Source organism: Artemia sp. Qi Xiang Cuo, chromosome 1 (assembly GCF_049724085.1).
Source record: "Artemia sp. Qi Xiang Cuo chromosome 1, ASM4972408v1, whole genome shotgun sequence".
Classification (NCBI taxonomy): Eukaryota; Metazoa; Arthropoda; class Branchiopoda; order Anostraca; family Artemiidae; genus Artemia; species Artemia sp. Qi Xiang Cuo.
The window spans coordinates 75,040,633-75,066,669 of record NC_142794.1 but is presented as its reverse complement, the minus strand read 5'-3'; the positions used below and the strand labels follow the sequence as shown (position 1 = coordinate 75,066,669).

At 36.4% G+C, this 26,037-nt stretch overlaps 1 protein-coding gene across 2 annotated transcripts in view; it reads right to left on the bottom strand.

Moving 5' to 3' along the window:
• mgr (prefoldin subunit mgr) overlaps positions 1-22,175 on the bottom strand; it is a 63,298-nt gene extending 41,123 nt beyond the window's left edge. Inside the window, exons 1-2 of one of the 2 annotated variants that reach the window (XM_089096210.1) lie at positions 22,102-22,143; positions 15,275-15,314 (exon numbers count right to left, since the gene is read on the bottom strand). The gene's annotated coding sequence lies outside the window, so the exon portion shown is untranslated. Of the gene's footprint in view, positions 1-15,274; positions 15,315-22,101 lie in introns of both variants that reach the window. The other variant, XM_089096203.1, reaches the window with a different exon arrangement.
• Positions 22,176-26,037: the final 3,862 nt, after the last annotated feature.

The following is a 26,037-nucleotide window of genomic DNA, read 5'->3' as shown; positions in this document are numbered from 1 at the left end:
GAATGGCTGGAGCTGGGAAAGAAGTGTTTTTGGTATCTACGACGTCATTCAAAATTCGACATGATTTTTAAAGAATCCAATAGCAAAGGCAAAAGGTAGGGGAAAATGTCTGAGGTAATGATGCACAAAAATGAAGCGCAACGAGATCCGTGGCTAGAAGACATGTGAAAAACAAGCATCGCAACGAATCCCAAATTAAAATAATGGACAAAGAAATCTGTGATTAGAATATATGCAACAGGGACGATCACACAGAATCGTATATGAAATTTGCGGTTAGAAGTGAAGCATCAATGAGAATAACCATGAGTCCCAGGAGAAAACAATTGCTACAAAATAGAAGATTCTTTGATGAAATAACAAGAAGGGGGAATTGAATTCACACCAGAATTTCTTAAGTAAATTGAAATTGTTTATTATTTTAAAATCATTTTGCAATCCTCAGCGTCGGCTGACTATCTAAAAGACAAAGGGCCCATTGGCGAATTTGCCCAAGGGACTAACTACGAAAGTAGAAAATAGAACTGCTATCCCGATAGAATGCTACAAAAACTATCACTCCCGATAGCGAAATCCAGCAAATTCTATTAGGTCCGAGCGCATCGGCTACAAGCTGAATACGATATGATAACACTGACAATTGGACTCTATCAATTGCAAGCACATCGTCCATATCTGATTCTTAAGCCAATTGGGCTGGTAAGGCTGTTGCAATGAACATAAATGGCAGGTGTAGTAAAAACACATGTGCCTCTTAAGGAATTTATTTGCTATGTAAGATTTTCTCCTAATAATGCACGTGCAAGAAACCCACCAGACTTTCCTTTCATAATTTCTTTCTTTTATCATGATTTCTCTTGTTCAGAAAAGTTAAAGAGTTTCGGTGGTACCCATCCAACAATTAAACCCCTATTTTATGCTTCATAACTTCAATAATATGGATATAAGGATTTCACTAATAATACCACCTCCAATTTGCTCCCCTCCACTTCATCCACTGCATCTTATCTGCTTGGCTAATATAATATTTTATTTCGAACCTCATTTTAACTTTCTTTCAAATTGATGGTTGTAAATATCACAGCCAACCACAAACGGGAACCACACTCCATGGTAAATAACATGGCCCATAGAGGTTAAACAGTGAATCAAAACAAACAAAGTCTATAAGTAACATCCATTTTTTGAAATCCAGTGCAATGTTGTTTTGTTTACAAGGCTATGATTTAATCAAGGGACGCCACTCCTCAAGGTGGCCTTGTACTGCTGTTTGCAGTTATGGCTATGCCAAGGAAAACTAGTGAAAAGTCCGCCCTAAAACCACTATGAGACTGTGCCTCATAGTTCAACCTCCAGGGACAGGAATGGAGGAAGCAGTCTATAAACTTATTAGAATGTGTCAAATATAGCACATTTCCAAATGCAATTTCTTCTTGAACCATGTTCAATTTATTCGTGAATCATCTTTAAACCATGTTACTCCCGGTGCGTACGGCCATTTTTAGTGCTTATTAGTGATTTTCCAGATTTTCTTACGGAGCATGAGGCACCAATATCCGTAAACTGGGCAGAGGCTTACTGATGCTTGCAGATTACTTGGCATTATTTGCGAAATCTAGAGATGAGATGCCGAACTTGTTGGATAGGACTAAGGAATGTTTTGACAGGAGACAATTAAGCCAATAAGTGAAAAAGTCGGTACTAATGGTGATTGGATGTGGGGGTTGGTTTAAACGGAGAAATAGAGCAAAACGGGAGGAAATAGAATTAAAAAGTTGAAATGAATTTATTCATTTAAGGACGTAAGTATTCATCAAATCGTGATTTCGGAAAACAGCCGGAGCTAAGTAGAGCTAAAGCTAAGATATGCTCTCACGCCCTGACTGCAAGCCAACTAGGAACTAGTGAATGCACAGAGCCTGCACCACAGTATACTGTAGCGTCTTCTTTTTCCAAATATGAAACATATTTCATACCACGCGTTTAGGGTCTGAGCAAATACGTCACAAGCTTAGTTCAGTTGCTGCCTGGCAAAAAACAGGTTTTTCCATAGGCATACCGTGATGTGTACATCAGAATCGCGCATGCGCGAAGGCAGAGTACGAATCCTGTGTAGTTTTAAATGTGTTTCACTTTTTTTTAACAGAGAGTATAGCCTTTGTCGATATTCTCTCTACTGTGGCCTGCACCTGTATAAGCAAATTTGTAAAATGAAGATTGCATCGGCAATGCATTATGGAAGCAATTGTTGGGGTACCTAGCTGGTTTGGAAAGATGGAGAAAGTTCAGATTTAGAATTTCAAGAGTGATTTAGGTCTGCATACTTACACAAATAGGATCTAGATTTATCTTCGTTAAGAAGTTATATTGTACACTGCAATGATAAAACTCTGAAAGAAAATCCTAAGTGTGTCCAAAGTGAGGATAACAGGAACTGCATACCCAGAAGCTCTCAAGGTTTCAAAGGGTGATAGATGGCCCCCGCAAATACAGATGATAATAAACGACTGGGGACTTTCAGAGCTAAGAAAGTATGCACTGAATACTGGCTTAGAGTAAGGAGAAGTCACATGTAGGATCAGAGCCTAAGAACCCTGAAGACCCTGTGAGGGTCAATAGTAGGTTGCTACATGTATCCTAAGGCCAAAAGCAGAGGAGAGATAAGCTAAATTTTAAGACAGACTCGCCAGTAAGCTCGTGGACAGCATTCTACCATTTTTTCAGTGCTCTGCTAGCAATGGAGAAAAAACATAATAAAACAAATGAGACATTTGCGTTAGGAGCTCAATTCCAAAATTCCCGAAATATGGTTTTCGAAACCAACTTTTACTGCTGCAAAATAACAGTTGTTTTCCAAAATCACATTTTGATAAAAACAAAATTATTTGGCAGTTTTTTTTCAGAACAAACTTGTTATTCCTTAAAAAGGGGGCTAGGAGGGCGAAAATACAAGACCAGTTGTAAATCTTTAATCAAGTTTCTTCCACCATGGATATTATAATGATATCCTATTTATGGATGCCAGCTTTTCAACTCCAAAATGGAAAGAACAAGTGCCAATTCTGGCGCCATATGGCATTCTACGATGGTACTGTCAATACAAACTTACAAAAAACAAATTATGTATGGTCAAGAGCTTTGAACTGGACCGTTAAACACCCCCACGATGTTGAAGGACCCTACTAGTTCTGCTAATCAGCAGATGATTTATGAAACTTATTAAGAGGGCTAGAAGGGGAGCATGCAAAAGTGGGACTACAAACCTCAGGTTTAAGGTTTCAGACCATAGAGGATATCAGGGTATCCTTTTCCTACTGCCTTTTCACTCCAGAAATGGAACCAAAAAGTGCAAAAATGCAAGACCTTCAGATTTCTAGGGGCCCATACCCAAAACTCACCCTTCCTGTATAGATACCATGTTTTGATTTTATAATGGTTATACAAAATGTAGCCTACGTTTTTCATAGCAGGAGGCAGTGCAGTCCCCATTCCCATCTGGAATCCCTTATATTTTAAAACATTTAAAAAATTACCAGAAAAGAAAAAGAAAAACTAAATTTAGTCACAATCTATCAGTCAAACTGACCCTTTCTCTTTCAATACTCAAATTCAACTGAACAAAATGAACAGGTTTAAATAAAATTGTGTATCAAAAGAAAATGTTACTACAGATGATGCAACAGTATAAATTTGTGAACACAATGCTCTTGCTAACATAGAAAAAATGTCAATATTTCAGTGCTCTCTGTCAGGTTTTTTATGAGAAGCAAAGTACTGAGATAAAAATTTGGTAAGTACGGTAATGAAAAAAGTGCGTCAAGCAAAGTAAAAGCACAAAAAAAATAAAATAAATAAACTAATTACATAAAACAATGGCCTATTTATGAAAAATAGGATAGGAGCTCCTATAGTTCATTTTCGTTGAGTAGTGCTGTAAATGTTGGACATCATAGAGGAATATCAATATTTTTAACTTTGGTTATCAAACACAGATATATTTAACGTCTTCTGAATATGTCGTTATTAAATACATTTCAAAAAAAAAATGTTCAAAGTAAAGCATTGAAACAAAAATAAAGAAAAATCAAAGAAGAATTCCTAGAGATGGGCATTGTCGAGAAATGCTGTAAGTGTTTGACGTTACTGAATAATATTGATGTTTTTAATTTAAGTTAGAATAACTAAAACCAATATATTTGTCGCCTTTAAACTTCGCAACTCCCAAAATTTCAGCTAGGCCTATTTCAAAGTAAACTACTTGATCAATACTGGTAAAGGAAAAAATTATTAATTATAAACACATATCTATTTTGAGGAAAATACAAAATTAAACATTTCTTTTTACAGGAGCTTCATACATCAGCTCATGTGTACTCAGACATGTTGAATTGGACTGTGTGTTTTCATTGAGACAGTCCCCTATTTAGTTGGTCTTCTTTCTTTTTCTAAAGTTATGCAAACATTCTTATATACTAATAGCTTTTTATGTATAACTTCAAACTCAAACATTGTAAATGTCTGGGATCACTGTAAAAATCTAATTCTTTGGTGTAATGTTATCAAAATTTAGTTTTCATACTTTTTCTATTGACTCTTTACTTACCATTCATACCATGAACATTTGACATTTTTATTCTAACCAAATCCTAAAGAAAAAAAAATGATTTTGGAAGGCCAGAAAGGGGTTGTTCAGTTGCAAAAGAGAACTGATATTACCTCTTTTAAGGGTCAAAACCTTTTGGTGGGCAGCTAGCCCTGGGCCCAAACACATTTGTTTTTTTTTTATTAATTTGTTGCTATGCTTCCCTGGTTATTCTCTACTCTGCTCCTCTTCTTTTGGTTTCCTAAGGATTACTTTGTAGCCCCTGATATCTAGGGGGAATGCCTCCTTGTTCCCTGAAAGTTTCACTTACCACTTCCTGAGAGTTTCACCTTAATACTCTTAGCCATAGTAGTAGTAGTGAAAGTTGCAGTAAAAGTGGCAGTAATCATAGTAGCCTTGAATGTTTTAGCTTAATACTATAAGGCTATAGGGCATTACTGAGATATTGCTGATACACCCCTATGATAACTCCGGCGGATCCGGGGGGGGGGGAGTCCCCTCCCCTCTAGACTGGCTGTAATTTTTTTTGTTTGTGTTTTACTGCCCTTATGGAAGTCTGCATTAACGCATGATCTAACTACTTTAACTAGACTCTAAAACCATTTTACATTACGTTCATTTCACAGCTTTTCCTCTACTGCCGTTTCATCCTCGATTATTTCTCACATCACATCATAGTAACAGTTTACCCGGTAAATTTTAGCTAGTTCTCACCAGTCACCTCCCTGTTCGAGAGGCAATAAAACCGGTCCTGAATGTTCTGAAATGTCAAAATAAACATTTCGTTCCAGTGTATAGTGAAATTTGAATGTGCGTCTATCACGAGGACTTTCGTCGTTTAAGCGATATTAATATCGGGAAAACGCGGACAAGAGACGTTTGACAGCTTTGTCATTTCAAGGTCTCGCAGAACGGATAGTGTATCTGTAACTGCAATTAGCTCTTCAGTTAGTTCTGTTGGAAGTGGCGAACATGGACAAATTCCAGACACTTTACAATCTTCTGTTAAACCCGTAAGCGTTCAAAGCGATCATCTAACAACACCCCCGCCCCCTATCCTGTTTCCGGAAAATGATATTAGGATCCACATTAGTGCAATACATGCTATTGACGACCGAATAAAGTGCGAGCTTCTGGAGAGGCTATGGAAACTGCCGATTGGGTACCAAATGCCGCATTTTGTTCATTTAAAGCGGGGGAAAGATGAAAAAAGGTCCTTGAATGATTCTCATTTGCAGAGTTTCCACTGGCTTGTATATTGTGCTACCCAGAAAAAACTTTTTTGCAAATACTGCCCTTTTTCGTAACTGGGGCTAGCGGGGGTTCAAACAGACAGGTTTCCCTACAAAAGTTGGTCACAAAATTTGCTAAGTTACTGGGAAAAGATGGAGACCTGACAGTACATGATACTTCCCGGTACCATAATGACGCAGTAGAAGCTGGAAAGTCGTTCTAACCATTCTCCGCACGAATCTGTAAATAACCGCGTTAATGAACAGCGAATGAAGCATGTAACAGAAAACAGAGAGGCTTAAGCTGATTCTGGAATCAATCATATTTCTAGGAAGGTAGAATGTTCCACTGATGGGCCTTCGGGATGATGGTAGCTTAAACTTGGATGACACGCTACTTTTCAACGATGGAAACTTCCAAGAACTACTACGTTATCGTGTTAAAAATGGCGACAGTACATTAAAAGAACAACTGAAAACATCAGGAAAAATTGCTACCTATATCAGCAAAACAACTCAAAACCAGTTGATTGAGTGTTGTGCGAAAGAAGTCATTCAAGAGAGAGTAAAGTCAGCAAGGTATTATAGCATCATTTTCGATGAGACAACAGATGTGTCACATTCATCGCAACTTAGTTTGGCTCTCTGCTATGCCTTCGATAGCCACAGACATGAGGACTTCATAGTTTTTGTTGACGTTCATCATGCCACCTTTGAAAGTTCTGCTGCAGACAAAGAACCGACTGTCAACGGAAAAGTGATTGGCCAGCTAGTTCTAAGCTTCTTGGAAGAAATGGGTTTGAATCTACTTGACTGCGTTGGAATCGGGACGGATGGGTGTGCAATGATGGTATCAAATAACTGTGGTGCTGTAGTGGAAATTCAGGAAAAGAGCTAAAAACGCGTCCCTTTGTCCCTGCTTTAACCACACCCTGAACCTTTCCTTGTCAAGAAGCTCAGCTGTTTCGAGCATCAGAAATGCCATAGGAATTATGAAAGAAGTTGTTGGATTTTTTAATGCATCTGCAAAGAGAAATTACGTCTTGAATAAGGTTCTGAAAGCTAAGCTAACGGATATGTGCGAGACGAGGTGCATCGAGTGGCACGAGGTGCAGTCTTTGGAATACATCAGTCACTGGAATGAATCAGTAACCACTCCAAAGGCAAAGACGCTTGTGACAGCATTACATAGGGCGGAATTCGTTGTTTCCCTTCAGTGTCTACACAACATTTTCGCTGTGACCTTGCCTCTTAGTCGGCTACTCCAGAAATTTGACTATGGACTTGGGTGCTGCCGACGGCCGCGTTTCCCATCTTTTGGATGTTTTGGAAAAGTGACGGGAAACGTGTGACGAAAAGTTCGCATTAGTATTCGAGCAAGTAAAAGAATTGTCAGATGAAATCCAATGGTCTGTTGAAGTTCCAAGGGTTAGACAAAGGCAGGTTCATCGAAATAATCCTCCTCATACTACGCCTGAAGAATATTATCGACGTGATGTTTTCTACCTATGCTCGACTCAGTCATAAGTGACTTAAAGGAGCTAATTCTCAAGAAAAATACCGAACTCTATCCAATTAACCTTACTGCTGTCATCAAATATTATGAATTGTACTGATGATTTGCTGCGATCTTCCATCAAAGAGATCTTCTAGCATGTACGGTCAACTTCTTGGCTTAACTGTGCTGTCTACCAGCACAACGCTTGTTTTGGCAGAAGCGTATGTGTGGAGAAGTAGATGGCTTCGGGTTAAAAGAGAAGGAGGTATTTATCCTTGTTCAGCAAAACAAACTGCAAAGAATTGTGACAGAGACCTATATCCTTATGTCAGCTCACTTCTTGCTATTTTCATATCTCTTCCAGAGAGCGTGGCATCTGCCGAGCATAGCTTCTCAACTTTAAGCAATCTGATAACCTAGCTCAGAGCACAGATGGGTCAAACTAGACTCAGTGGTTTGGTCCTCCTTAATGTGCACCGTGACATCAATATCAGCATTGACAGGGTAATCGACAGGATTGGAACCAGTGGAGCCAGGAAGCTTGAATTTTCCTTGCAAACAGTTGTCAGTTGACCAAGTACAGTTTTTGTAAGCATTATTGTAATATATGAAAACCCCATTTTCGTTAAATGCGAGACCGACAGGGACACTTAAAACGCAAAAAAATCAGCCTTGTTTGGCCAACAAAAAGGACACTATCCCCACTCTTTTCGGTAAGAATCGCCCCACCCCCTAGAACGAAAGGCTGGATCCACCCCTGTATGATAACCCACGTGTATACAATGTTTTGATTCAGTTCAACATCACCCTCAAAATCCACTGAAAGGATCAACTGAATGCTCTTAGCCATTCCATAGATATTACTGTTATGCTCTTTTGACAGCCTACATGCACATAATGTGTTTATGCTTGGTTCAGCCTCTCCCTCAACATTTCCTTAAAGTTTTACCTTAATATCCTTAGTCTTAGTGATAGCAGCAGTTGTATACACATAGTGTCTTTTGGTTAGTTACACATTCCTCTCAACATTCCCTGAAAGTTACAACTTAATATTCTGAGCTGATCCTGGGATAATGCTGATACGCCTTTTTGATAACCTGCATGCATATAGTGTACTTTAATTTAATTCAATAACCGCTCCAGGACCCCCTGAAAGTGTCACCTAATACCCTTGCAGTAGCAGCAGCTGCAGTAGTAGCAATATTGCTAGCAGAAGTAGTATGCGCATTGTGTCTTTTGGTTCAACATGCCCTGAAATTTACAACTTAATTCCCTCAGCTGTTTCTGGGATAATGCTATTACACCTTTTTGACAGCCTACATGCATATAATGTGCTTTCATTTAGTCCAAAAATAGTAGGAGCATTGTGGTTAGTAGAAGTAATAGCAGTAGTAGTATTCACATCATACCATTTTCGTTAGTTCAATATCCCCTGATAGTTCCAACTTAGCCTAATATTTAAGCCGTTTCAGATAAATTTCTGACACACCCTTTTGATAAGATCCATGCAAATCCCTGAAAGTTCCACCTTAACACCATTAGCCTTAGTAATAGTTTTAATAGCAGCTGCAGTGAGATTTTTTCTACAACTGCTAGTAGTATACACATAGTATGTTTTTATTAGTTCAACATCCCACTCAACATGCTCTGGAAGTTTCAACTTAATACCCTAGGCTGTTCCTGAGATACTGTTGATACATTTTTCTGACAGCTTACATACACGTAACATGTTTCAATAATTTAACATCGCCCTCAAAATTTTCTGACCATTTTTCTTTATTACCCTTAGCCTTGGTAGTAGTGGTAGTAGCAGTAGTGTTAGTAGTAGTAACACAGAAGCATGAATATAGTACCTTTGGCTTGGTTCAACATCATCCTCAACAGGCAATACAATTCTTAACTTAAACTCTCAGCTTTTCCTAGGATATAGCTCTTATGCCCTTTTGATAACCTGCATCAACATAGGGTGTTTTGATTTATATCAGCATCCCCTTCAACATTTCTTGAAAAATTGGCCTTAATAATAATAATAATTTATTGGTACCCTCTTTACAAACATAAAATGCTGATAGAGGAGTAAAAAAAGGGAAAAGGAAAAAATACACACACAGACTAAGAAAATACAACATAGGAGCTGTGTTACTTCTGTGTAGTAACACAGAAGTATGAATATAGTACCTTTGGCTTGGTTCAACATCATCCTCAACAGGCAATACAATTCTTAACTTAAACTCTCAGCTTTTCCTAGCATATAGCTCTTATGCCCTTTTGATAACCTGCATCAACATAGGGTGTTTTGATTTATATCAGCATCCCCCTTAACATTTCTTGAAAAATTGGCCTTAATAATAATAATAATTTATTGGTACCCTCTTTACAAACATAAAATTAAATGAAGCACTTGAGTGTTTGCCATATAATACATAAGTTATACTGTTCCACTTTCTAGACCTCCACAATGATAGATTTTTCTTGCCCATTTTCACTGAATTTTCACACATATTCCTTATTTTCAAAATTGGCGAATCTGAAGAGCTAAAACTGCATAATAACATATGGTTGTCTTTTTTTTTTTATTAAAATTGATTTTCACTGTTTTCCTAATTTTGTAAAATATACATAATTGTGTAGGTTTTCACTTGACCAATTTAAAGAGTCAGATTTCATTTTGACTGTCCTTGGTTCTTTAAGTAATGATACCTGAATTATATATGCAGAATTTGGTTAAAGTAACCCTGAAGTCTTATGCTATTTGACTATTTATACAATGATAGTACCCTAAACCCCAATGCTTTGTTTTTGTCCTGGTCCAAGTTGTAAGTTTTGTTGGTAATATTTAAGGCTAGGTGATAACTGGAAGGAACCTGTAAATATAAAAATCACTCTAAAACAATAAAAAATACTGATTTTCCCCATCATAGGCAGTGCAATAGTGCTTCCTAATTAAAGAGCAAAGTGGGCTCTTTAGAAATTTTGTATGGAATTGGAAGGGGCTGTTGTAGAAACTTCAGAGGGGTTTCATTCAGGTGAAAATTGAAAGCTCTCGTGCCCTTTTTAAGAGTCAAAAGGGATCAAAATGCAATCATACTCTCCTCCAACTCAGCCTTTCCCCCAAAGACATCAAATAAAAATTTGAGATAGCCATTTTGTCCAGCATAGTCAAAAGATTCAGTAAATATGCCTGTGGAGATGACAACCCCCCACACAGTTCTTGGGACAGGGGGCTGTACATTATGCAATCTGCCCATTTTTTACACAGAGTATTTGATTGGGAAAGAAGGAGGACATATTTGACACATAGCGTCCAAAAGGCCAATGGCATTTCGGTGATGTTTTTAGGAAATGTTGGGGGGATGCTAATTAAATCAAAACACCATGTGCATGTAGGTTGTCAAAAAGATTTATCTCAGGAATGGTTTATGGAATTAAGTTGGAACTTTCATGGAATGATAAGAGTGATCATCAATTGACCAAAATGCAATGAGTGCATGCTAGTACTGCTACTACTTCTACTACTACAGATACTACTTCTTTTGCAACTACTAGCCTACTAATGCAAATGATATTAAGGTATAAGTTTCAGGGTATGTTGGGGATGTCAAAAAGGCATGTCACCAGTATCCTAGTTACCCCTTAGGAATGTTCAGTTGAAACTTTCAGGGTATAATGAGGAGGATTGTTCAACTGTGCAAAAGGCAATATGTGCATACTACTACAGTTGCTACTCCTACTACTTATACAACAACACCTACTACTAGTGATAGGGCATTAAGATAAAAATTTAACAGAATATTGAGTGGGAAGTTGAACTAAAGGGCTGGACACACACAGCTGATTTCGGGAACTGATTTCCAAATCAGCGCCGATTTTGAAAAAAATCCACGTCGAATTGAGCTTGAGACGTTTTCTAGTGTTCGGCACCGATTTACAAAATCAGTACCGGTTTTCATCGTGATTATCACAAAAAAATAGGGATACAAATAAATAGAAAATAAATAGTCAGCCAGAGATGTCTGTGGTGAAAGACCCCTCTACTGAGCTGAGAACTAAACTGAGAACTAAGCTGAAATCAATCATGCAGCTATTAATAAACTTTAGTTGACTCTTTGTGTCCATGATTTTTAGTTTTGAAAATCTCGTGCAATAAATTTTTCTTCCTGCTATCGTTTGTTCACTGAGCTGCTGAAATCCGTTCCCGAAATCAGCTACGCGTGCCCAGTCCTTAAATTAAAATACAGTATGTGCACAATGTCAAAAGGATTCATCTGCAATATCTTATGAACAGTTTAGAGTAAGTTCAAACTAAAGGGCATGTTGTGGGGTTGTTGAACAAACCAAAATGCAATATTTGCATGCTACTGCTTCTGCTGCTACTGCTAATAATACTGCCACTACTATGCTACTAAAGCTAAGGGTATTAAGGTGAATATTTCAGGGGATGTTGAACTAAACCAAAACACCTTATGTGGAAGAAGGTTGTCAAAAGGACATACCAGCAACTTCCCAGGAACATTTTATGTCATTAGATTGAAACTTTCAGGGTATGTCAAGGGGGATGTTAAAAAAAAAAATTTGAAAAGTAAGATAAGACATTTATTTAGAAAAACTTATATCACAAGCCCTAAAGAGCCAAACTTCAGAGTCATAAAAAACAATTAAAGCCAAAGAATTGTACACAAAGCAAGAAAATTAAAAAACCGACAAACTATCCCAAAACAACAGTATTAGAATGAAAAATCATTTGTTAGTCAAAGTAATTAAACTAAAAAGTGAACAAGTTAAAAAGATAAAAAGTTGTAAAACTAAAAAAAATAATAGATGATATGCACATTAAAAAAAAAAGTTTGAATAGGACCTATGTAAAAAAGGGGGGGACAAAACAAGCAAACGAATACAAAACTTGGGCAGCATCAGTACCAAATAATAAAAGATGAAAACTAGTGAGAAATTTAGCTTTTATTCTGTAATGAAGAAGACAAAGGTTTTTTCATATCTGGAGGTAAAGCACCAATTGGGGAAAAGAAAGGAACAGGTTCAGAAACAGTCCAAGGTGGGTGGACTTTCCATCCAAATTTGGGTAAATATGATGGGGGCTAAAAATTATTCATATTGGTTAGAATAACATCAAGAGAGATGCTCCCCCAGTAGTTGGTATTTTAAATATTTGCTTAATTTTAAGAAAGGAACTAATTAAATTCATTGGTATCACCAACTAAAAAAAGTTCAGCACTTGGATACTTAAAAATAACAAATCTGCACTGGTCTGCAGTTGCTGGATAAATCTATGTTTTGCATTAAAATTTTGGTTTGGCATGTAATAAAAGGCAGCTATTTAAATAATATTATAGGGATGGGGAAATTATTTTGGCTTGGTAGTTAGCCAAAGAATTTCATCATACTCAGATAAACTAGGAACTGGAATAATTTTAGGGTAAAAGTTACTCATAGTAAGAAACAAGACACCACCTCCTTTTTCTCCAGGTGGGTGATCTGAAGGACAGAGTTTAATAAACTCCGAATAATTACAGTAGTTAAAATACCAATTACTAGGGCAAACATTTCTCTAGATGTCATTCCAACTAATATGAATAATTTTTTGTCCCCCATCAGCTTTTCCCCCATTGGGTGGGAGTTATCATCTTTCCCACCTCCTGTCCCCTTCTTCAAATTTCCAGTATTCTTTCTCAATAGCTTATGGCTCTTACAGCCCTCTCCAAAATTGTGGCCTTCTTCTTTTTAGGATTTGGATGAAAACTGATAGATTGGTCCAATATATAAAATTTACAAAATCTTAATAAAAAATTGAAACTTTCCTCAAAAGGCTAAATGACAAGCGTCGAATTTCTTCCTTGTAATTTTTCTTTTTAAGTGCTCCACTGATAAACTCTTGGTTAATCAACCCATAAAAACACTAATTGGAAAAAAAATGAATTTTTCAAAAATTGTAAATTGAATGAAGCTAATAAACTAAGAACTTAAAAGGGGAATATATAAATCTGCTCCATCCTACTACAAAAATAAAGGTCAAAGAATTGTTTACTAATAAACCAATAATTGGTATTCCAATGTAAAAGAAAGTTGTATGGCGGGAGTCTACACCACCTTACCTTCAACCTACATGAATCTCACAAAGTTTCTGCTAATAATTTTAACAGGTTCCTCACTTCCATTATTCAGAGCCTTCCAGCATTGTCTTTTCAATTACTACCAGATGATCTTTCCCCTCCTTCTCCCTCTATATCTCTGTCTGAGATCAAGAAACAAAGTGGGATGCTAAGAAAATAAGTATTTGCCCTTTGGATATCCCATTTCCTCTTATTAGTGCTTTAGGTGACTTCTTTTCAAAACTGTTGTCTGTCCTTTTAAACAAAATTGTTGTGTCTGGTCAATTTCCTCAAATATGCAAAGAGTGTTTCATAACCCCCTAAGAAAGACAGAAATTCTTGTTTTTGAAGGTGTTCATCCTATTTACCTCACTCTTATATTCTTGAAACTATATCAAGGACTCATTGCAGATTGCCTAAAAGAAAAAAAACTACCTCTTTCTGACCTCTGGTGATTTGGGAACCTCAAATCCACTTCTACCTCCCAATATTATATTTTTCTTATTGACTCAATTGGGAAAACTCTTGAAAAGCCTAAACGTAATTTCCTTTTGCCTTCAAAAAGCATTTGACCTTGTTAACCACCATAAATTAGTTGCAAAACTTGTCACTGAATTCAATATTAATTCTTTCAGAGTAAAGTGGGTTGCCTCCTTCTTATCAAATGGATCACAGGTAGTCAAATATTAGAAGAATTATTCCACTCCCCTCCCTGTCCACAATGAAGTACCCAACTATTCTCCAAGGTTCCCTCCTTTTTTCAGTTATGATTAATAGCCTTGCTAATGAATTTCCTGACTGATGGAAATTCAAACCTATTATAATACCAATTTTTCCTTAAAACCTAACCCTGCTTTCTAAGCCCTACCCAAAAGAAATGTCCGTGTCCTCCATAAAGTTACTTGGCATCACAATTTCTCCTAATTTAAAGTGTAATATCCATGTTAAAAATATTACCTGTGGACCTAATGCATCTATTTCCCTCCTTAAGTTCCAAAATACATTTAGCAACCCCCTTTCCCATTCTTTATGGATCTATGTGTCCTTTGTCTGCCTGCATCTTGAACTTGCTTTTCCAGTTTGGTGTCCTACCATCACCAGCAAAAAAATCAGAAAAAATTTAATCCATCCAAAAAAGAGCCATGTGAATAATTTTCAAAAAAGCTAAGGTTTCATACTCTCTTCTTCTAGAAAAAAAGCCAGATTGGAAAAACTTGAGCATAGGGGAGTCAAGTTGTGCTTCCATTTTGTAAAAACTGCAATAGCAAAGCCTCTCAGAGAGAACATTTTCTAAACTGCCACTCCCCACTTGGATTATACCCACCTTGGACTGTTTCTGAACCTGTTCCTTTCTTTTCCCCAATTCGTGCTTTACCTCCAGATATGAAAAAAACCTTTGCTTCCTTCATTAAAGAAAAAAAAGCTAATTATCCTGCTAGGTTTCCTCTTTTATTACTTGGTTCTGATGCTGCCTAAGTTTTGTATTTGTTTACTTGTTTTGTTCCCCTCTTTTTTATATGTCCTGTTAAAAATTGTTTTAAATTTAGCCTACATATTTTCTTTTCTTTTTTGGTTTAACCAATTTTATCTTTTTAACTTGTTCTAATGCTTTGCAGTTCAATTACATTAACTAACAAATAATTTTTCATTCTGATATTGTTCCTTCAAATATTGGCTTTTGGTTAGTTCAACAAACGCACAACATGCCCTGTAGATTTGAACTTAATACTCTAAACTGTTCCTAAGATATTGCAAAGATACCCTTTAGACAACCCTTGTGCAAATATTGTGTTTTGATTAGTTCAACTTCCCAATCAATATTCCATTTAATTTTTACCTTAATATCTAGTCTTCAGTTCCAACATGATAGAGCTGACCTAAAAAATACATTCCTTATTGTTAGGAACATTGATAATACCATTCCAACTCACTTCTTCACTTTTACAGAATACAGTAGTACCTATCAACACCAACACAAAATATACCCACAACATTCACAGAAAAGGTAAGGCCAAAACTCTTCATCTAGCCAAGTGTGGAAGACTTGGAACGCGCTTCCATTGGAAACAGGTGTGACTATCACGGTCCAGTCTTTCAAATGTAGTTTAGCCTCTAAAGATTTCCATACTAGGTCTTATCACAATTGATTCTGAGAATATTTTTTTATTAGTAGTTTTAGTGACATCTATATTTTCATAGTGTGTTATTTTCATGGATTTGCATGTATTATGTTGTCATAGAGTGTGTTTCAGCACTGTCATAAATTATTGTAATGTTTGGTGTGACAAGCGTGGTAAAGCTTACTGCATTTGGGAATTAATAAAAAATTAAGATACCCTTATCACTAGTAGTAGTTTTTGTTATATTAGTAGTGGCAGCAGTAGCTGCAGTAGTAAGCACAGATTGCCTTTTGGTCACATGAACAATCTCCCTCACCCTGCCCTATAAGTTTCAGCTTAACACTCCTAAGGTGTTCTTAAGACACTGCTGGTATGCCCTTTTGACAACTTGTATGAAAAAAGTGTGTTTTGATCCTCTTCAATATATCCTGAAATTTTTACTTCAATACCCTTAGCATTAGAAGTAGTTTTTGCAGTTGCAGTAGAAATAGTTTTTGCAGTAGTAAAAGTAGTAGCAGTACTAGCATGCACATATTGTCTTTTGGTCAATTGATCATCCCTATCATCATTCTTTGAAAGTTCCAACCTAATCCATAGACCATTCCTGAGATACATTCTTTTAACAACCTACATACAAATGGTGTTTTGATTTAATCAGCACCCCATAAACATTTCCTGAAAGCTTCACTGAAATGTCCTTGGCGTTTTGGACTCTAAGAGTCAAATATACCCCTCCTTTCCCAATAATATACTGTGTGTAAACAATGGGCAAATTGCATAATGTGCAGCCCCTGCCCCAAGAACTATGTCTGTGTGGGATAGGGGGGGGCTTGTCAACCACAGAGGCATAGTTACTATGCTGAGCAAAATGGCTATCTCAAATTTTGATTGGATGTCTTTGGGGAAAAGGGGGTGGGAAAGAGATTTGGTTGCACTCCAATCCCTCTTGACTCTTTAAAAGGGCAATAGGACTTTCAGCTTTCAACTGAATAAGCCCCCTCTTAATTTTCTACAACAACTCCTTTGTATTCTATACATGAGGCCTTAGTAAAAAAAAAAAAAAAAAAAAAAAAAAACATAGAGCCCACTTTACTCTTTACTTAGGCAGTACTATTGCACTGCCTATGATGAGAAAAGTAATTATTTTTTATTATTTTAGAGTGATTTTGATATTTGCAGATTCCTCCCAATTCTCTCCAGGCCTTAAAAATTACCAATAAAACATGCAACTTGGACCAGGACAAAAACAAAGCATTGGGGTGTAGGGTAATATTATTGTATAAATAGTCAAATAGCATAAGACTTCAGGGTTACTTTAACCAAATTCTACAAATACAATCCAGGTGTCATTGTTTAAAGAACCAAGGACAGTAAAAATGAAATTTGACTCTTTAAATTGTTAAGTGCAAACTTACAAAACTATGTACATTTTACAAAATTAGGAAAACTGTGGAACCTAATTTAAAAAAAAAGAAGAAAAAAAACACCATATGGTGGTGTTTGAGGGAAAACTGGAGGATGAAGTTAAGGATAACCCTAAATCTTTCTGGCATTATGCCACTCAAAAATGTAGCAGCAACGCACAGTCCCAGATATGTGTGGGAATCAGCAACTGATTCTCAATAGTAAATCAGTTGCTGATCCTGAACTAAAAATTGAAATTTTCAACCAATATTTCTCTTCTGTTTTTTTTTTTTTTGTCTAACTCCAGTATTGGATATCCTACATCTCCTTCATAAAATGTATCACATAATATGGAACAAATTATGATTACAGGTGCTTTGGTTCTAAATTAACTTACATCCCTCAAACTGAATAAATCTGCTGGTCCAGATGGCATTCACCCATGTAACAATCATAGAGTTTGCACACTCTTTTTGCCAACCTTTTCCCCAGTTGTTCAAGTTATCTTTAAATCTTTCTAGACTACCTCAGTACTGAAAAACCGCACATATCATTAATATTTTTAAAAAAGGTAGAAAGGACCTTGCCAAAAATTATTGACCCATCAGCAGTTGTTAAGGTTCGTGAAAGAATAATCAATTCTGCAGTTGTTAAACACCATGAAGCAAACAATTTTTTACACAGTTCACAACATGGCTTTCATTCTGGAAGATCTGTTGACACCAATCTCCTTGAATCATATGATTACATCACCAAGTTCTTCAATATTGGCGTGCCTGCTGACATGATTCTGCTTGACTTTTCTAAAGCTTTTGACAAAGTGTGTCACAATCAATTTGCAATTAAATTATACATAGTAAAGCTTTAAGGGAAATCCCTGCTCTGGATTCTTGATTTTCTTTATTTGCAAAATCAATGTGTTCAGTTCTTTGATGACTCTGGTAATTGTATTCTTTCTTCCTCAACCCCTGTTCTGAGTGGAGTTCCTCAAGGAAGTGCCTTGGGTCCTACACTATTTAATATCTTCATCAATGATGCTCCTTCCATTATCAGCAGTAAATCAACTCTTTATGCAGATAACCTGAAGCTTCTTGGACCAGCTTTGTCCTGTGAAGATCATGTCCTGCTGCAAAATAATCTTCAACTGTTGGGTGAATGGTCTGGCTTCTTGAATTCAATGTTGCCAAGTGCAATATCATTCACTTTTACAAACTGAATCCTTGCCAATCTTATTGTTTCTTAGGCCACCATTTGTTGAAGATGTGCAGAGATGTGTCACTAAAGTGATATCTGGCATGCAAGAGTTTTCTTACCCTGTAAGATTATCAAAGCTGAATCTCCCTACGCTTGTATACAGGAGAAATAGAGGTGATGCCATTTTAGCCTTTAAGTTATTGAGGGCTAATATTCTCCCAGCATTATTTTCTACTGTTGGTACCAATTCAAGAACTAGAGGTCATCACCTGAAACTTGTCAAGCAGTCTACAGTACCAGTATCTAGAGTCTGTATTCAATTCTTCTCAACAAGTACTGTCAACAATTGGAACAACCTATCTAATGAAACAGTTACTGCTGAATTCATTGATGTTTTAAAACAAAGGCTAGATGCTGAGTGGTCCTCCAGAGTATAAACTCAATTGGGATGCTATTGAAGATAGAACAGCACCTGGTGTTCCACCTTCACCAGGTAATTTAATTTAAGGTAATATGTCATTATGCAGTTTTAGCTCTTCAGATTTGCCAATTATGAAAATAAAAATATGTGTGAAAATGAGCAAGAAAAATATATCATGATGGGGGTCTAGAAAATGGAGCTTTGAAGACTGCTGTGGCAAAAGACAAATGTTGACATTAATTGGCAGTAAACTGGGCAAAAAAATTTATAGTTAAAATTGCATAAGATTAGCACTTTAAATTATAAGTTACTTAACACTTTAAATTATTACATATATTACTTATTAGTTAAGCTGGTAATTGACTTACCAGTACTTGTCTATTAAACAGAATGCACTCAAGAATTATATGTTATGAATTATTTGATAGAAACCAGTTTTACTTCCTGAATTGGTTATGATTTGCTTATTTTCAGTGAGAAAACTATGATGCAGGTACATTTTGATTAATTATTTAATATATAGTGATGATTAGGGATTATATTAGGATAGGTTTGGTATTTAATATAATACATTCTGTACAGCCTGCTTTCCACAATTCTGTCATAGTTTCCATAATTCCATTTCTAAAGTATTATATTAGCATCATGTTTTGGCATATTTCATTAGAATTAACCTACCTTTAATTCTTGAAAGCATTCTATTTAACAGACCAGTACCAACCTGCCATTGAAAAAGTGGGGTAGCACAGTAGCAATGATACATGGCAGTTTTCATGGCCTAGTGAAATATGTTGGCAGATTTTGTTTGAAAATACTATTTTTTCAAATAAAATACTTTTTGCTAAAAGAAAAGCTGTCAAAACACAAATTGTGCTGCTAAAGTGTCTGCAGCTTTTGGAATTCTATTGAAATCTGCTACTGGTAGCTTTGGAACTTTTTTCATACATGGTACCAACTTACCTATAAGAACATCTTTTTAGAACAACAACTACCCTATTTTATTATATTTCATCCCTTTGCACATAACCATAGAATCTATAATTTTTTTCTGAACTTAAAAAATATCACTTCTATTACTTCATGTTTATTGCATAAAGCATGGACATTGAATTCAATTTTTTCTTTAGATGCCATGATGAAAATGTCCAAGACTGGATACCATTTGTGTTATTTGCTAATACTGTTTATCTAAATATAATTGTAAACATTTTGGGTACTGCCCAGTTTGAAATAATGTTTGATTATAAAACTGGGTATCAACAGAATGCCTATATTAAATTCTTTTCAAATGAAAAGTAATATCAGATTTACCAAATAGAAAATCATTGAAAATCCTGGTTTTTAGGTATGAATAGACCTAAGATAGAGGTCAAAAATGTTTTCATTTTAATGCCCTTAGTACTTCAAAAATTGCCTTGGCATTGAGGCTATTTATATAAATAACAGAATTTTTGTCATAAACAAATTGTACAACTAATACAAGCAAAACCAGGCATCCTGATAATTTTATCACATAGACAGCAGTCAAGATCACATCAAAATCAACTTTTTTGAGCATCTGATTGTGGATGGTTGGAAGCTTTATTCAGCATAGAACCAGTAAAAATTTAGAATTGTGGCCCCTGACAAGGAGATATGTTAAGAAAACAATTCTTACTTTAAAATATGAATAATAATCCTAGTTAATATATTATCCAAGGGGAGAACTTTTATCATCAAGTCTTTCCTCTAAAAATCCTTCTTTTTCCAGCTTAAAAGAAAAAGTTTCCAAAAACCACTATGCTGAGATTCAATGCTTAAATCTTTTGAAATGGCCGCTATGAGCTGCCAAATAAGTTGTTTTATAGATAGCATTCATGCCAGTCTTTGTAATTCTGTATTTTTTTTTAATGAGCAGTGGCAAAATAGTTGTTTAATTTTTATTTTTGCCACACCATTTTCTATCATTAAAAAAAAATTATTATACCCCCACTCCCCTAATGTGCAAATATACAACCAAAATTGCATTTTGATTCTAAATATAACCTTCATTTACATCACAAATAAATTTTGCCCCCACCCCCCTTATGTGCAAATATATACCCTGATTTGGATATATTTAGGGGTTTGGGTACAGTTCATTTGGTTATATATCTTTTTCAACCGGACAATTCAAACAGAACTCGTGGTCATTCTCAAAAGCAATTCCGAAAACGAGCCAACACCAGACTAAGGAACAAGTTCTTCTCAAATAGAGTTGTCAGCTTGTGGAACTCCCTTAGTGAAAAAACAGTAACCTCTACCAGCATGGATGCGTTTAAGTCATCAGTGGATAGGGAGTGGCTCAACAAACCGTGGTGCACCATTTGGGACGCCACAAATGATGATTAACTATCATCACTGAAGCTGGCGGACACAGGATTCGTCCTATCGCTAGCAAGTGCGATTTAAGGTAATTTAAGGTAATTATATTTAGGTTCAGAATGCAATTTTTGTTATATATTTGCACATTAGGGGGATGGGGGTATATACTCTGTATGTATATGTATATTTATAGCATATTTTGATTTTTGCCACTGCTATTAATATTTTGTATTTGCACCACTGCTAATTAAAAAAAGTATTAAAAAGACTGGCATGAACGCCATCTATAAAACAACTTATTTGGCGGCAATTTAAAAAGACTTAAGCATTGAATCTCAACGTGGTGATTTTAGGAAACTTTTTCTTTTAAGCTGGAAAAAGAAGGATTTTCAGAAGAAAGGCTTGGTGATAAAGGTTCTCCCGTTAGATAATAGCCTATGTTAACTAGGATCATTATATATATTTTGAAGTAAGAATTGTTTTCTTAACAGGTCTCCTTATCAGGGGCCACAATTCTAAATTTTTACCAAATGATGGTTTTACATGATGGCTAATGAAATAATTATTTATTTTGTCAACTTAACCTTGCATCCTAGGCTAAACTACTACTAGGCCACTAACAACTCATCTCAGCCCCAAGACACCTTAGGCTAACACAGCTACACATGCTCCACCTCTATACCTATCTATTCAATGCCTCTCTCTTTACAACCTCCCATGAAGTTCTCATTTCCCTTCAATCTTTCTTTATGACATACTCCCAACCACAGACAACCTACTTTCTGTTTAGCCCTTGACAGTTGGCCAAAAAGGACAATTTGTCATTATTAATCTGTAGAACATATCAAAGCCACCTTAAAATTTCTCTCATTGAAGCCCTAGAAAGCAGGATAGAACCAAATTTTTTGTATAGCCTACTGTTTGAAATACAATCAGTCAGGCAGGTGCCCAGAACGATCTGTAAGCAATTTCTCTGGAAAAAAATCTAGCAAATCTTCATGTGCTTTCTGGAGAACCCATGCTTCAGAACCATTTTTGACCACTGTCATCACTGTGCCTTCCAATAGCCTACTCTAATCTTGGTTTGCAGCAAGTTTTAATTAGACTAAGTCCCTTTTACCATAAAAATAGGAAACAGAAACTTAAACTCCTGCTCATGAGTGATATCAGTTTATACCAAACCTTGCTCAATTTTTTTTATGATGATGATTGATTAACCGTCCTCTTGTCCAATGACAGTCCCAATCCCTTTTTAAAAACTTTGCATGACAGAATAATGTTGCCAACTAATGAATTTGTCAACCTGCAAGAATGAGAGCTGAAAATGTGATTTTTTTACCTAAAAATTGCGGCAGGCCTAAAATCTCGGTCTGCATGCTGAAACAGCTGGTAAACTTACCAGCTGGAGTTGTTTACCAGGAGAAAACAGCGGAAATTACATACTAAAAGCTGTTCCATGTTAGGAGGACGTTGTTTCAGCACCAGCTCAGTCACTGAAAGACGATTATCAGAAACGAAAAATAGACGTTTCAATAGCAAGCAGTTATCAGCCCAGCGGTGTAAAATCTAACAGTGAAATATAAAATACTGAAACAAGAATTCCATCTATAATACAATATGCCCTCTGGTGGTCAATTTTAATTTTACTCTATTTCCTTTCTATTTTTGATTTTCCAGATAGGCTAGAAAACGCATCAACAAACAAGTTGGCGTATCAATACAAACGAACTAAACTTCTTCCAGATCTAGACTTTTCAACTTTTGAAGGGTGGGATCATTGTCGTCAATTTCTTTACTTATTTGAGAGCCAGGCTCAACTAAAAAAAAAACAAGCAGTTTACCTAAGCCTGTAGAAGCTGATGGTTGCAGGTATTTCTTCTCTTTCAAGTTAAATTGGCAAATAAGATATCTTAAACACTTCCAAAACTGCAAAAACTGTATTTGTTTGACAAATCACCGACAAACGTATATCACTAGAACAACAAATATTTGTCCTCTTTAAAGTCAGATAAGCAAATAAGACAGTTTACAGACTTCCAGAACTGCAAAAACTGCAATTGTCTGACTTCAATTGTCGCTCGTTACTTCTGTTAAAAAAAACTTGTTTTTTTTAGTTAATTAATTTAAAAAAACAAAGTCTTTCGAAATTTATTCAGTCAGAAAAACTTCGCTTCAATCTTTCCTTGATTTCATTAGAGAAACTTCTTCAGTGAAATGGCTTGGTTTTGGGACAATGACTTATTAGTGCTGATTTTGCTCTATTTTGGACTTGATTTTCGAATTAATGGATTGGATATACTGTTTAGTCCTAAGAGATTGGATGGATGATTAAGGTCTAGACCTTGTTCAAGTGCTCATTTATTTCAGTTACTAAATTAGGAAGACAGTTTTTTTTTTTTTAGCCAAATAATTACCTGTAATACATTATATTGATATTAAATAGGATAAATGAAATAGGAGTTGCCTTCAGTGGCGACAATTGGGAAAGGGGAGTACCTATTCCTTCTATATTTAAAAATACTCTTCATTTGTGTATTTATTGAAGATACTCCAGAGTAAGTCTAGAATTCGGGCCGTTGAGAAGGAAACATGTTAAGAAAACAATTCGTACTTTACAATATGCAGAAAAGTCATTATTTGATACATTCGACTACAGTTCCACCTTACTACACCCCAGCACCCTAATGTGCAAATATATTGCCCAAACTATATATTTCCCAGCATTTTGCTATGCGTGACTCTTGTTTCAACCCGTGCACCTGTAAATTTAATCAACCCTGAAGAAATCAAGAAACGGAACGACACATGGGAAATATTTAACTTGGGCTATTTATATACTAATTAGGGGAGGGGACTCAGTAACGGGAAACAGGTCCAGGACGGCAGGGTTTGGAAGGATATCAGGATTAAGCTTTTCTTTGAAATGCTCCATCCATCTCGATCTGATACCTTCTGTGCTTTGTATCTGGGAGCCAGTTTTATCTAGCAGTACATAAGAACTGAGACTTTTCTTGCTTGTTAGCTCACGAACTCTCTTATACATGAAGTAAGAGTCGCCTTTCTTAAAATCAGACTCACGCTGTTCGTATTTGTCTTTAATGTAGGTGCGATGGGCTCTACGGGTGGCTTTTTCTACAGTACACTTTAACTGCTTATAATGGTCCCTGTTCTCTTTGTCTGCCCTGTTATTGTTTTTTCGTTTCTCAGCACATAATAAAATAATTTCGTTGGTTATCCAAGGCTTTTTATCACCCTTTATGGTACCTAGGGTGGACATCGCTACTTTGCTGATAATCTTAGAGGAGTCTGTGGCTAGTTTATCGATATCCTGTTTAGATAGAGTTATAGGAATATTAGAAAGAAGGTCCGATATTTGAGTAGACAATTCATCAATGTAGGTCTGGCGGGTTTGAGGGTCTTTGAGAAGGTGTGTGTTGAAACGAGTGGTTCTCTTATTCAGCTTTGCGGAAGATTTCAGGCGTATCTTTAGTGCAGACATGACCAGGGAATGGTCGCTGTCGAAATCGCCACCTGCGAGGATGACAAAATCTAGCACAGACGATTTCCACCGTCTAGAAACGAGCACGTAATCAATAAGATTACCGGTTTTTCCATCCGGCGAGGTCCATGTCGCTTTACGACGTTCTCTGTGATTGAAGAGAGTATTGGTAATGGCTAGATCACTGTTCAATGACAAAATTCAATGAGGTGTTCTCCCCTCTTGTTAAGTCGTCCAAGGTCAAATTTACCCATAACATCTTTGTTTCCAGCAGAAGCATCACCAACAATAGCATTGAAGTCGCCAATGACAACAACAAGGTCTTTTTTGGGAACTGCGTCAATTAGGCTTTGCACTTGAAAGTAGAAATTGTCAGACTCTTCATCTGGTTCGCTGCAGTCAGGAGCATAGACTTGTATGATCGTGATGTTGATCGGTGATCCTTTCATTCGTATCATAATCAACCGTTCTGACACAGGCGTTACGGAAATCAGGGATCTTCGTGCCTTAAACGACATAAAAAAAGCCAACACCTTGGCGATGGACGCAATTGGTTCTCCCAGACACTATCAGATTAGTGTTGCCGATCCGTTCTTCGCCAGTGCTAGGGAGGTGTGTTTCTGAAAATCCCATAATATCCCATTTATATCGGTTTAGTTAATTTAGGACAAGATCTATTTTGCCTTGTTTAGAAAGCGTCCTAACGTTCAGGGTTCCAATAGATAAAATCAATTTATGGGAAAGCATAGCCTCCGGGTTCGGAGTTGTCAATATTATTAAAGGGTCTCCATTCACGAGATTCTTGGTTGTCAGATCGTCGGTTGCCCTGGACGCGGTAACTACGTCGGTTGCCCCGGATAGGGTAACTTCGTCGGTTGCCCCGGACGCGGTTTTTTAGATGTTCTAATTAAATGGCCTTTGTGTTTCAGAAGTCGTTCTTTAAGAATTCCGACAAAGGTCTAACTTTACCGTGAAAAACGGGTATTGAGGAGGATGCAGTCCCCTCAGATATGGAATAATTTCCTTTTGTTTTAAATTTCAATGCTACTCCTAACTTTCAGGTAAAAAAACTTATTTTTTAATTTAATTTCTGATTGTTTTTCAGATAATACCGGGAAACCCGCCTCCCAATCTAAAGAACTATTGTCCTAAAAAAAAGATTCTTCATTTAAAGATCCCCCGTGTAAAATGCTCCCCGGGAAGTTAACCCTGTACAATTCCATCCTCGCTATAAATTCCTCCCAGAAAGCTTCTTGCTCATGATTCCGCCTGAAAAATTTTCCTTACCATGCTTTCTCTCGAAAAAAACACTTGGTTTTATATAATTTATAATGGTTTTTCAATTCATACCGAAAATTACCCCTACGTGGAAAATTTTTACCACCCCCTCCAATGGGAAGTTTCTCTTGCGGAAAATTTCCCCATGGATAATTATTCCTGGTGATAATTCCCCATGGAGAGTTTCTCCTGCAGAAAATGAGTTAATTTTCGTATATGAATTCGGAAAAATTTCTCCCCGTGTAAAATTTTCCTTGAAGAGACAAATTAATTTTGCATCACCAGGAGGGATTTAGAACAAATTTAGGTTGTTATAAGTTTCTGCACTTTGAACGTCTACA